This window comes from Paramisgurnus dabryanus, chromosome 24 (genome assembly GCF_030506205.2).
Source record: "Paramisgurnus dabryanus chromosome 24, PD_genome_1.1, whole genome shotgun sequence".
NCBI lineage: Eukaryota > Metazoa > Chordata > Actinopteri > Cypriniformes > Cobitidae > Paramisgurnus > Paramisgurnus dabryanus.
Genome location: NC_133360.1, coordinates 1,519,044 through 1,532,123, shown reverse-complemented (window position 1 = coordinate 1,532,123; position 13,080 = coordinate 1,519,044).

Genomic DNA, 13,080 nt, shown 5'->3' with positions numbered 1-13,080 from the left:
AGCTAACATGATGTTAGCATGATTAGCATGATGCTAGCATGATTAGCATGAAGCTAGCATGAAGATAGCATGATTAGCATGAAGCTAGCATGATGTTAGCATGAAGCTAACATGATGTTAGCATGATTAGCATGAAGCTAGTATGATTAGCATGAAGCTAACATGATGTTAGCATGATTAGCATGAAGCTAGTATGATTAGCATGAAGCTAGCATGATGTTAGCATGATTAGCATGAAGCTAGCATGATGTTAGCATGATTAGCATGAAGTTAGCATGATGCTAGCATGATTAGCATGAAGCTAGCATGATTAGCATGAAGCTAGCATGATTAGCAGGAAGCTAGCATGAAGCTAACATTTATTGCGTTGCTAGGGTACTAAGTTTGGTTGCTAGGGAGAAAATTGCCATCCCATAATGATCACCCTTCAAGCCACAAGTAAAACGGTCCAACCCCCGTGACTCTACAATGTTCTGATGCGGAGATATAAGGCTTTGTTTATTCCGTTACTAGGGTACTAAGTTTGGTTGCTAGGGAGAAAATTGGTATCCCATAATGATTACACTTCAAGCCACAAGTAAAACGGTCCAACCCCTGTGTCTCTACGATGTTCAGATCCAGAGATATAAGGCTTTGTTTATTATGTTGCTAGGGTCTTCATATTTTGTTGCTAGGGGCGTGGCTTAATACCTCAATAAGAATCCCAAGAGACTGATTGGATGCCTGAGTAAAATGAGCCCACCCCTATGTCTCTATGACACTCTGGTGCAAAGATATCCATCTGGGCTTTTTATAATGGTAGTCTATGGGAGATGTTGCTAGGGTACCCAAAATTGTTGCTAGGGGCGTGGCTTAATAGCTCTGGGGTGATCCTAAGAGACTGATTGGATGCTTGAGTAAAATTAGCCCACCCCCATGTCTCTAAGACACTCTAAAGTGAAGATATTCCATCTGGGACGCTTTTATTCCCTTTTATGGGCATGTTTCCTGCCCCATTATAAGTCAATGGGAAATTTTGGGGGCCCCTTACACCCCAGGGGTACAGCTTACACCCCATTGTGAGGTATGTTCTTACAGAGCCTGTCAGCCTCCTTAAATGTGGTAAGCCACAAGTTTCTACAAGTTTCTCACTCGCAGCTATGACCCGTCAAAGTTTGTCTCAATGTTAAGTCAATGGAAATTTTGGGGTGTTTCAGCGCCCCGTTTAGGAATTCGGAAGGTCCCATCAGTTAGAAAAGATATAGCAACTCGAGTCAGATCACACCGAAGGTATGTCCAAAGTTTGATGGCTGTAGCTTGAAAGCTCTAGGACGAGTTAGAGTTAGAAATTTTAGTCTCAGAAGAAAAAGAATAATAATAATAATAACTAGATAGGTACATTTCCTGAAGAAAATGTGAGTGGTGCTTGCCGTGGCAAAATTCTGGGGACCATATATGATTATACTCCAAGCCAAAAGTTAAACGATCCAACTCCCGTGTCTGTACGATGTTCTGATGTGGAGATATAAGGCTGTGTTTACTCTGTTGCTAGGGTACTGTATTTGGTTGCTAGGGAAAAAAATTGCATCCACTAGTGATTACCCTCCGAGTCATGAGTCAAACGGTCCAACCCCCGTGTCTCTACGATGTTCTGATGCGGAGATATAAGGCTTTGTTTACTCTGTTGCTAGGGTACTGTATTTGGTTGCTAGGGAAAAAAATGGCATCCACTAGTGATTACCCTCCGAGTCACGAGTCAAACGGTCCAACCCCCGTGTCTCTACGATGTTCTGATGCGGAGATATAAGGCTTTGTTTACTCTGTTGCTAGGGTACTGTATTTGGTTGCTAGGGAAAAAAATTGCATCCACTAGTGATTACCCTCCGAGTCATGAGTCAAACGGTCCAACCCCCGTGTCTCTACGATGTTCTGATGCGGAGATATAAGGCTTTGTTTACTCTGTTGCTAGGGTACTGTATTTGGTTGCTAGGGAAAAAAATGGCATCCACTAGTGATTACCCTCCGAGTCACGAGTCAAACGGTCCAAACCCCATGTCTCTACGATGTTCTGATGCGGAGATATAAGGCTTTGTTTACTCTGTTGCTAGGGTACTGTATTTGGTTGCTAGGGAAAAAAATGGCATCCACTAGTGATTACCCTCCGAGTCATGAGTCAAACGGTCCAACCCCCGTGTCTCTACGATGTTCTGATGCGGAGATATAAGGCTTTGTTTACTCTGTTGCTAGGGTACTGTATTTGGTTGCTAGGGAAAAAAATGGCATCCACTAGTGATTACCCTCCGAGTCACGAGTCAAACGGTCCAAACCCCATGTCTCTACGATGTTCTGATGCGGAGATATAAGGCTTTGTTTACTCTGTTGCTAGGGTACTGTATTTGGTTGCTAGGGAAAAAAATGGCATCCACTAGTGATTACCCTCCGAGTCATGAGTTAAACGGTCCAACCCCCATGTCTCTACGATGTTCTGATGCGGAGATATAAGGCTTTGTTTACTCTGTTGCTAGGGTACTGTATTTGGTTGCTAGGGGCGTGGCTTGAGAGTGGCCAATGATGTGCCCAGTGATTACACTCCGAGTCACAAGTAAAACGGTCCAACCCCCGTGTCTCTACGATGTTCTGATGCGGAGATATAAGGCTTTGTTTACTCTGTTGCTAGGGTACTGTATTTGGTTGCTAGGGGCGTGGCTTGGGAGTGGCCAATGATGTGCCCAGTGATTACACTTCGAGTCACAAGTAAAACGGTCCAACCCCCGTGTCTTTACGAGCTTCTGATGCGGAGATATAAGGCTTTGTTTACTCTGTTGCTAGGGTACTGTATTTGGTTGCTAGGGGCGTGGCTTGGGAGTGGCCAATGATGTGCCCAGTGATTACACTCCGAGTCACAAGTAAAACGGTCCAAACCCCGTGTCTCTACGATGTTCTGCTGCGGAGATATAAGGCTTTGTTTATTCGGTTGCTAGGGTGCTCAAATTTGGTTGCTAGGGGCGTGGCTTGGGAGTGGCCAATGATGTGCCCAATTGTTACACCCCTAGTCACAAGTAAAACGATCCAACCCCCGTGTCTCTACGATGTTCTGATCCCGAGATATAACTGTTTGAATTTTATGTTGCTAGGGTGCTCAAAAGTGGTTGCTAGGGGCGTGGCATACGAACTCTGTAAGGATGCTGAGAGACTGATTGGATGCCTGAGTAAAATGAGCCCACCCCCATGTCTCTATGACACTGTGGTGCAAAGATATCCACCTGGGCATTTTATAATGGCAGTCTATGGGAGATGTTGCTAGGGTGCCCAAAACGGTTGCTAGGGTAACCTTACACCCCATTGTGGGGTACGTCCTGACAGAGTCTAGCACCCTCTTCAATTTTAGTAACCCACATGTTTCTACAAAATCCTCGCTCGGACCTATGACCCATGAAAGTTTTTTCGCAATGTTAGTCTATGGGATTTTCGCCCCATTGACTTTTCATTAGGGCACTTTTGGGAGCCTCTTACACCCCAGGGGTACAGCTTACACCCCAATGTGATGTATGTTCTTACAGAGCGTACCACCCTCTTCAAATGTTGTAACCCACATGTTTCTACCAAATCCTCGAGCGGAGCTATGACCTGCCAAAGTTCGGCGCAATGTAAAGTCAATGGGACGTTTTCGGGAGGTTTTTTGCCCCCCTTTCGGAAATCCTGCACCCGATCGCTTATAAAAGTCATAGCACACCTCTCCTCAATAATCCGGTCGATTTGAGCCCTCTTTCATGGGACTACGGCAAACCGTGCGGGACTAGTTACGCGCCGAAAAAGTGTCCAGAAAAAGAAGAATAATAATAACTAGATAGGTACATTTCCTGAAGAAAATGTGAGTGGTGCTTGCCGTGGCAAGTTTCGGGGACAATTTATGATTATACTCCAAGCCAAAAGTAGAATGGTCCAACCCCCGTGTCTCTACGATGTTCTGATGCAGAGATATAAGGCTTTGTTTATTTGGTTGCTAGGGTACTGTATTTGGTTGCTAGGGAAAAAATTGGCATCCACTAGTGATTACACTTCGAGTCACGAGTCAAACGCTCCAACCCCCGTGTCTCTACGATGTTCTGATGTGGAGATATTAGGCTTTGTTTATTCTGTTGCTAGGGTACTGTATTTGGTTGCTAGGGGAAAAAATGTCATCCACTAGTGATTACACTTCGAGTCACAAGTCAAACGGTCCAACCCCCGTGTCCCTACGATGTTCTGATGCAGAGATATAAGGCTTTGTTTATTCCATTGCTAGGGTGTTCATATTTGGTTGCTAGGGGCGTGGCTTAACACCTCTTGGCATCCACTAGTGATTACCCTTCGAGTCACGAGTCAAACGGTCCAACCCCTGTGTCTCTACGATGTTCTGATGCAGAGATAAAAGGCTTTGTTTACTCTGTTGCTAGGGTACTGTATTTGGTTGCTAGGGAAAAAAATGGCATCCCATAATGATTACACTCTGATTCACGAGTCAAACGGTCCAACCCCCGTGTCTCTACGATGTTCTGATGCAGAGATATAAGGCTTTGTTTACTCTGTTGCTAGGGTACTGTATTTGGTTGCTAGGGAAAAAAATGGCATCCACTAGTGATTACCCTCCGAGTCACGAGTCAAACGGTCCAAACCCCATGTCTCTACGATGTTCTGATGCGGAGATATAAGGCTTTGTTTACTCTGTTGCTAGGGTACTGTATTTGGTTGCTAGGGGCGTGGCTTGGGAGTGGCCAATGATGCGCCCAGTGATTACACTCCGAGTCACAAGTAAAACGGTCCAACCCCCATGTCTCTACGATGTTCTGATGCGGAGATATAAGGCTTTGTTTACTCTGTTGCTAGGGTACTGTATTTGGTTGCTAGGGGCGTGGCTTGGGAGTGGCCAATGATGTGCCCAGTGATTACACTCCGAGTCACAAGTAAAACGGTCCAAACCCCGTGTCTCTACGATGTTCTGATGCGGATATATAAGGCTTTGTTTGTTCGGTTGCTAGGGTGCTCAAATTTGGTTGCTAGGGGCGTGGCTTGGGAGTGGCCAATGATGTACCCAATTGTTACACCCCTAGTCACAAGTAAAACGGTCCAACCCCCGTGTCTCTACGATGTTCTGATGCCGAGATATAACTGTTTGAATTTTATGTTGCTAGGGTGCTCAAAAGTGGTTGCTAGGGGCGTGGCTTAGTTAGTCTTTAAGGATCCTAAGATACTGATTGGATGCCTAAGTAAAATGAGCCCACCCCCATGTCTCTATGACACTGTGCTGCAAAGATATCCACCTGGGCATTTTATAATGGCAGTCTATGGGAGATGTTGCTAGGGTGCCCAAAACGGTTGCTAGGGTAACCTTACACCCCATTGTGGGGTACGTCCTGACAGAGTCTAGCACCCTCTTCAATTTTAGTAACCCACATGTTTCTATGAAATCCTCACTTGGACCTGTGACCTGTCAAATTTTTTTGGCAATGTTAGTCTATGGGATTTTCGCCCCATTGACTTTCCATTAGGGCACTTTTGGGCACCTCTTACACCCCAGGGGTACAACTTACACCCCAATGTGATCCATGTTCTTACAGAGCCTACCACCCTCTTCAAATGCTGTAACCCACATGTTTCTACAAAATCCTAGAGTGGAGCTATGACCTGCCAAAGTTCGACGCAATGTAAAGTCAATGGGACGTTTTCGGGAGGTTTTTCGCGCCCCTTTCGGAAATCCTGCACCCGATCGCTTATAAAAGTCATAGCACACCTCTCCTCAATAATCCGGTCGATTTGAGCCCTCTTTCATGGCACTAAGCCAAACCGTGCGAGACGAGTTACGCGCCGAAAAAGTGTCCAGAAAAAGAAGAATAATAATAATAATATCTTTGAGGAATAGTAATAGTGATGCTTTGCATAAATGCAAGCACCACTAATAATAATAAGTTTAAGTGCAACAACAGTATGTTGGCTTTCTCAAGCCAACATAATTAGATACTTTAGCAATCATTTGAGTGATTATTTGATTATTGAAGACACCTGGTGATAATGAGCCGAACTACAACTACAACTTCCAGTCACTGCCTTAGATAAAATCAACTGAAAAGACATCTCTCTCATAACAAACCAGACTGACTTTTGGCTACTTTGAAATTGTTTGGTCACCATTATGGTGATCTGTGGTTCCTTTAGTTGGGCAGTTTGACTCTTATTTTCCTTTTGAGGTCTTTGCAACAGTGTTTATTGAACACATTATTTGTTGCAGTGTTTGTTAAAGCAAAGGTAAGTAGTTTTTATAACAGAGATTGTAGATTTAAGTAAATTGTTAACACAGTAAAAAAATTCAGTATTCATCAAAAATTAGATGTTGACAGATACAGAACATATTATTCTGCATTGGATATCAGTAAGATAGCTTTCCTCAGATCAAGCTTTTTATATTTTATTGTGAAATACTTTTTTGCCTCACGTGCAGATATGATGAATCACCCCACTAATCGGAATCATGGTGTCAAACATCATGTTGCAAAGCATGCTGGGATCCACCATAGTATAAAACTCATGACTCCCATCATGCATTGCAACATAAATTATGTCACCCTTCTTGCGATTAATGGGGTCATTCATGATATCTGCACGTGAGGCAAAAAATTTACTTTCCAGGAAGCATTTAACAATAAAATTTGAAAAGCTTAATCTGGGGAAAGCACTGTAAGTTAAAACCAATAGAGAATATATATTTGATTAACAACTTATTTTCTATAAATACTGAATTTTTTGACTGTGTAAACAATTTACTTAAATCTACAATCGCTGTTATAAAAACTACTTACCTTTGTTTTAACAACCTTTACAACAAATAATGTGTTCAATAAACACTGTTGCAAAGACCTCAAAAGGAAAATAAGAGTCAAACTGCCCAACTAAAGGAACCACTGATCACCATAATGGTGACCAAACTATTTCAAAGTAGTCAAAAGTCAGTCTGGTTTGTAATAAGAGAGATGTCTTTTCAGGTGATTTTATCTAAGGCAGTGACTGGAAGTTGTAGTTGTAGTTCGGCTCATTATCACCAGGTGTCTTCAATAATCAAATAATCACTCAAATGATTGCTAAAGTATCTAATTAACTCTAATACTGCTTCGGTGTTACTTTTAACACCCTGCTGGTGGTAACCATATAAACACCGGGGATTTTGCTGTGTAAAACTCCTATCTGAACTGGTTTGGGAAAAAAATCAAGCCTTCCAGCCTAGCCTGATGAGTGGATTCAGGTGTTTCATATAAGGAGACATCTAAAACATGCTGGGAGGGGGGTCCCGAGGACTGGATTTGGGAATCACTGGCCTAAACCACAGACTTCAATCTGCTTTTGACTGTTAAAGAAAACACAACAAAAAACTAATGAACCAAAAAACTGAACCAAAGGTCAAACGAACCAAAGTAGATGTTAAAATGAGGATGAAGAGAGATGTGATATAAAGGTCAGATGAAGATATTAGTGGAACATTAACTGAAGAACTGAGATGACTGAACCTCTTACCTTGATTTTAGTTTATATGTTTGTGGTCACGGTCAGTTTTTTTTAAATCCAAACAGCCCTTGTCGTCTTGTTTCTCACTGAATATTTTATCACTTTGAAGTTCTGCATGTTTTCTCAGTAACTGTTAAACTGTGACTTTTATCACTATAAACACTTTGTGCCACCATTAGTTTAATGTTGTTTGAATCATTAAATATAAATGACAGGAATATAAAAATAATATTTTTTCTTTGTGGTCCTAAAGACTTTTACAGCATCTTTATCTTTAATGAAACTAATAATTGTGTTGAGTTATAATATAGTCAGATATGTTGAACAGATTCTCAAGTTTGTTGTAGTTTAGTAGTTTATCATACAAGAGCTTCAACACGTGCAATATCACACTGTCAATCATTTACATGAATACATTTGACAGAAAGGTCAGTCTGAAGGCTGCATCCTCCGGAGGTCACATATGAAGGCTGCATACGTCATCACGCCTGGTTTATTTAAGTTAACTGATTACATTCACAAGTTATAAGCATTTTACAACAATTTACGATTAACTAAGAATTATAGTTAACTTTATAATTGTTGATATTCTGAAATACGTCTTGATGACGTATGTGACCTAAAAATGTGACCTCCAGAGGCTGCAGTCTTCGGATTGAGAAACAGCCATAGTTCATTTAAATATTAATTTGTGTTAAATCATCAGTGAAGTGAAACCGCACTACTGGATTTACCGCCATCTGCTGGATTGTGTTTGTATTAAAACAAATTGGTAATTTTGGCAGATGTGTGAGTAGCATTTGCCTGCACAAGCGGAGGCTGCAGTTTCGGGACCGCAGTCATAGGACCGCAGTTATAGGACCGCAGTTATAGGACCCTAGGTTTTTAGTGACAACGCCACCTAGCGAACTAGAGGACCAACAAAGATGGATGACAAGCAGAGTGTGAGTATCAAGTTTGAATCAATTTTTATTTGAACTTTAAATACAATCGTGATGCATTTCATTGGAAAGTTAACATAGCCGATTAACATAGTGATTGTGATTTGCTAAATAGTCTTGCATATCCATCATACGTAATATGGCAAGTGTTGGACTTTAAGGCGTCCATTTGCATGTTCATAATTTAGAGGAAAGGCACAAGATACGAATATCTAAGTTCAAATATTTATTGATCAGATTGAAAAAGTTTAACAGCGCTGGATCGTTTCAAGGCCACAAGCGGCAAGCAACGAATGCACAGCATTTTAGAAAACATTTATTTAAAGAGTATATGACGTCGTCTTTCTTCTTAAAGTCTCCACCCACAAAGGCTGCTCTCCCTCGTGAATCTGACTCCTTTACCACACCCAATTTCAGCCTGTAGGCAAAGATGGACACACATAGACAAAGAAAAAACAAACTGTTCTCCTCTCATCCCTGGGAGCCCTACAGTTCCCCTCTAGTACTCCTCCAATTCACATAGCATTTTATAATGCTTTCTTAAAAACAAATCATTAATAAAACATTCATTTATAAAAAAACATAAGCTGTAAGATGAAAGTGATTATTATGTAAAACATATTTCAATACCATGACATCATTTCATTATTTGTAAAATTGGTTATATGAATAAGGCACACATTAACTTCTTTAGATAGATAAACACATTAAATCTTTTACTGCAATACTACTTCTAAGCAAACACTTTAATCATTATTAAAAACCATCTGTTAGGAAAGAAAACACACACACACACACACACACACACACACACACACACACACACACACACACACACACACACACACACACACACACACACACACACACACGAGATTCTGTTTCTTCAAGGTTGAGCTGCCCTGCCCCCATTAGGTTATTCTATATGCAACCTTCATTTCATTGGTTAATACAAATTTATCAAAGACAACATCTTATATTTATTACATCAATTATTCAATGATTAATACTGATTAAGTAAGAAATACATGGCATATTTTATCCTGTGAATATTAAAGCATTAGTTAATGACATAGTCGCCTGTTTGCTTTCCCCCTCAGGCCTCTCTCTTATCTTGATCAATGCCAGGCGTAAATTCCTAAATTCCTAAATTCCTCCTTGCAGCACACACACAAAAGCTGGTAACTCTCCACTCTCAAACATAAACACCTCATTTCTTCATAATAGCTCAGTGCATATATGAAACACACAATGTTTATAGAATAAAATGATCAATTAAAGAAATATAAAAATGGAACAAAATCAATTTCCACAGTCCTTATTTGGACATCTTTGTAACTTTAACACTTTTAGCAATTAGCAAGATTGATAAAACAACATAAAAATCCCACAATTCCCTCTCTTGACCTCTGAAAGAGGTCACACATTTTCTTCCTCCTCCTCATCCAGGTTTTGTACAACTTCATTCTTGTGGACTCAAATCCACACAGGAAACGTAAACTATAATATTATACGAAACTTTAAGAAAATCAACAGTAATGTAAAATGTAATAATTATAGAAAACTCAAAACTCTTGTTAAACAGGTTATACTGAATATATGGCAATTGTGATATTCGGGTCTCTAAACCCTTCTGTAAGGATTTCCAGCACTTTGTGGAAATCCAATTTATCCAGGCCACACCCCAGCCGGGGAGTGGATACACTTGTTATGTTTTCTTTCTCACACCACTCTCTCATACGTCTGAGGCTGTAGGTAAAATTCTCATATGTTGGTAAATCAGTACAATTTTGTTTTATTATTAAATGAAAAAATCAATCTGCCGTCGTCCTCGTGGGTAACTGCACATTCACCTGTGTGTTTGTTCTGTCTTACAACCTTTTGTGTACCGTACTTCGCTTTGAATTGTACGGCTATACCTGCTCCATAGGCACAATCTGCACTCACACAGTGTGCTAGGGGTTCTGTTGCTGGGCTGGAAAAAATGTCACCTTTTTTATGCACAATTTTACAGAGTGTTTGTTGACTTTGTTGTTGGTGTTGTGTGAGTGTTACCACTGATGTGTTACCACTTCCTGTTTGTCTTCTCTGTATTCCAGCTGATTCACTTTCACTTTCAACACTCTCCCTCTCTTGGACCTGAGTCCTCAGGTCCACACCTGTGTCTGTTAGAAACCCAATCATCATATATAACTGCTGGGTTGTTCCCACAATGTCGTTGTGTGGTAGCCTGTCACGAAAAATTTTCAATCATAGCAGTTAGTTTGTAGAAATAAACAGCATTAGTTAGTGGCAGGATTGGATCCTACACCACGTCATGCCTTGGACCTGGAAACTGTCGACCTGTAAGCAATTCAAAGGGTGTGAAACCAGAAATCCTGTTAACAGAAGAGCGAATAGACATTAATGCAATTGGTAATGCGTCAAGCCATGTTATTTTTGTCTGTGCACATAGTTTGTCAAGTCAAGTTTTAATGTCAAAGTCAGGTTCAGTATTTCATCTTTGCTCTAACATTGGGGTGATAAGCAGCCCCGAAACTATATGTCAATTCCAGTACGTGTTTGTACATTTTGTCAGATCTAACTTTGTCTTTGGAAACCATGGTTGGGGATATAAGTGGTTTATTAGGCAGTTGACAACAGCCACGTCATTAGGTACCTTCACAGCCTGTAGTATGTGTCAGGCTTTGCTAGCATTTACTATAGGCCGGCCTTTCCTGGTTTCAAACCCACCTATCTGCCATATGGCAGTTCCATATATACTGCACCAATCACATATGCAGATTCACTATAAACAATCACCCTCTCTTCACCAGTGTAGTGCAAGGCTTTGATTACAGCTGTCATTTCAGCTCTCTGTGCTGACCGTTTACCTTTCAATCTACCACTCAGTCGTGTTACAAAATCACCCACAACTTGCTCAACCACAGCAAAGCCTGCCTTGAATTTGTCATCTGCTGCTCTGAAACAACAACCATATGTAAACATTGTGATTAACGGTGGGGTAGTTGTCAGTGGTACCGCGAACAAACCATCTCTCAATTTATTTGCTTTTCCAGTCAATGGTATAACAATTATAATTAACTACAATAATAATAATTTGTATATCAGTCAATGGTATACAATCCTGCGGCTCACCCTCAGTGATCAGATCTGCCATGTGAACACCTTCATGCACATATATGATGTCTGGGCTGGCGATTTCCTTAAATACAAAGTTTGTTACAACAATCAGTTATTTTTCTATTGTCACAGCTTTTCTTGTTTACCTTTTATAGTGTTCTATGGTGTTCTTTTTTCTTTTTCAATTTATTTCTTATATCTATTTTAATTTCCTTTCTGCCATAGCTGTTCTATGCCATATATATTTGCTTTTTAGCCTAATACCATCAGTGGAATTCTGACTTCCTCTGTAGATACCAAATTCAATTATGCATTTCTTCCTGTCAGATTAATAGGAGTCTGATTTGATTTCAGAACAGGTAGTCACACCTAACAACAAAGTTCTTGATCAGCCTTTAAATGTGTCTAGCTGATTTTCTCATAAAGATTGTCTGTGTCCCTATAGTAACAAGGTCTTTACTAAACATTGAACGGCTGTTTACTCTTTCCCCTTTTTCATTCAAAGGCTCGTATGAAGATGAAAAAGTTCAGTGTCCAGTGAAATATTGTCCAGTTTCTCTTGCCTCCAAGAACATTATTGTCTTTGTTAGTCTCTTTCTGGATTCCACTCAGTCTTTTTGGTGTTTCATCCTTGTAAATGTCTCTGACCATATGCAGTGCCCCCTTCACTGCTTTAGTTCAAGTATAGTCCCATTCAAATAGAATGTGCTTTCAGTCCAGTTTATGAGTTACTCCTCTCTTTGCAACTCCAGCACTTTGATATCACACACAGTTTTTCATTGTCTGTTTCTTGCCAGCTTTTATTCACTTTCTTGAATGTCAAAGGATGAGAGCTTTCAGCCTTTCAAGGTTTAACTTAACCCATTGCAAAATATTGCCTTTCAATTTAAAATAAAATTTATCTTGTGACCACCTTCCATCATCAGATGAAGACTCCTCTTCATTTTGTTAAATCTTTTTGTCCTTTATACAATTTATCTGTGTCATTCACCTTTTAACAATTTTTCTGTCCTTTTTCAATTGTTCATCTTCATTTCCACATTTAATAACTTGGTCTCTACTCTTTTCTGTAATTTGTTGTTTTTCTTTCAAAGCTTCGCTTCTGTCGTTCTGCTAGATTTTGCTTAATCCCATTTATGGTTTTAACAGACTCATTATATCACAGACACACTACATTTTCACACAAATAAAATCTACATCTACATTCAATTCATCGCTATTGATTTGAAAAACAGGCTGTTTCATTGGGGCTTTGGCTTTCTCATAAGGAGTAGGTGTGTGCAAGGAGGGGTAGATCGATTTCACTGGGGTTGGAGCTGGAGGAGGAGCCGTAGGTGTCACACTTTAGTCTGGCTGACTGTTTCCTTGTTTAACTTCCTGTTGCTTTGCAGCTGCACCACTGTAAACTTCCCCTTTTCTATTTGATTTAATAGCCTGCATGGCAGCAGCAACCAGAGCCAATCTTGTCCAAATTCTCAACTCTTTCTCTTAGTCTTTTACAGTT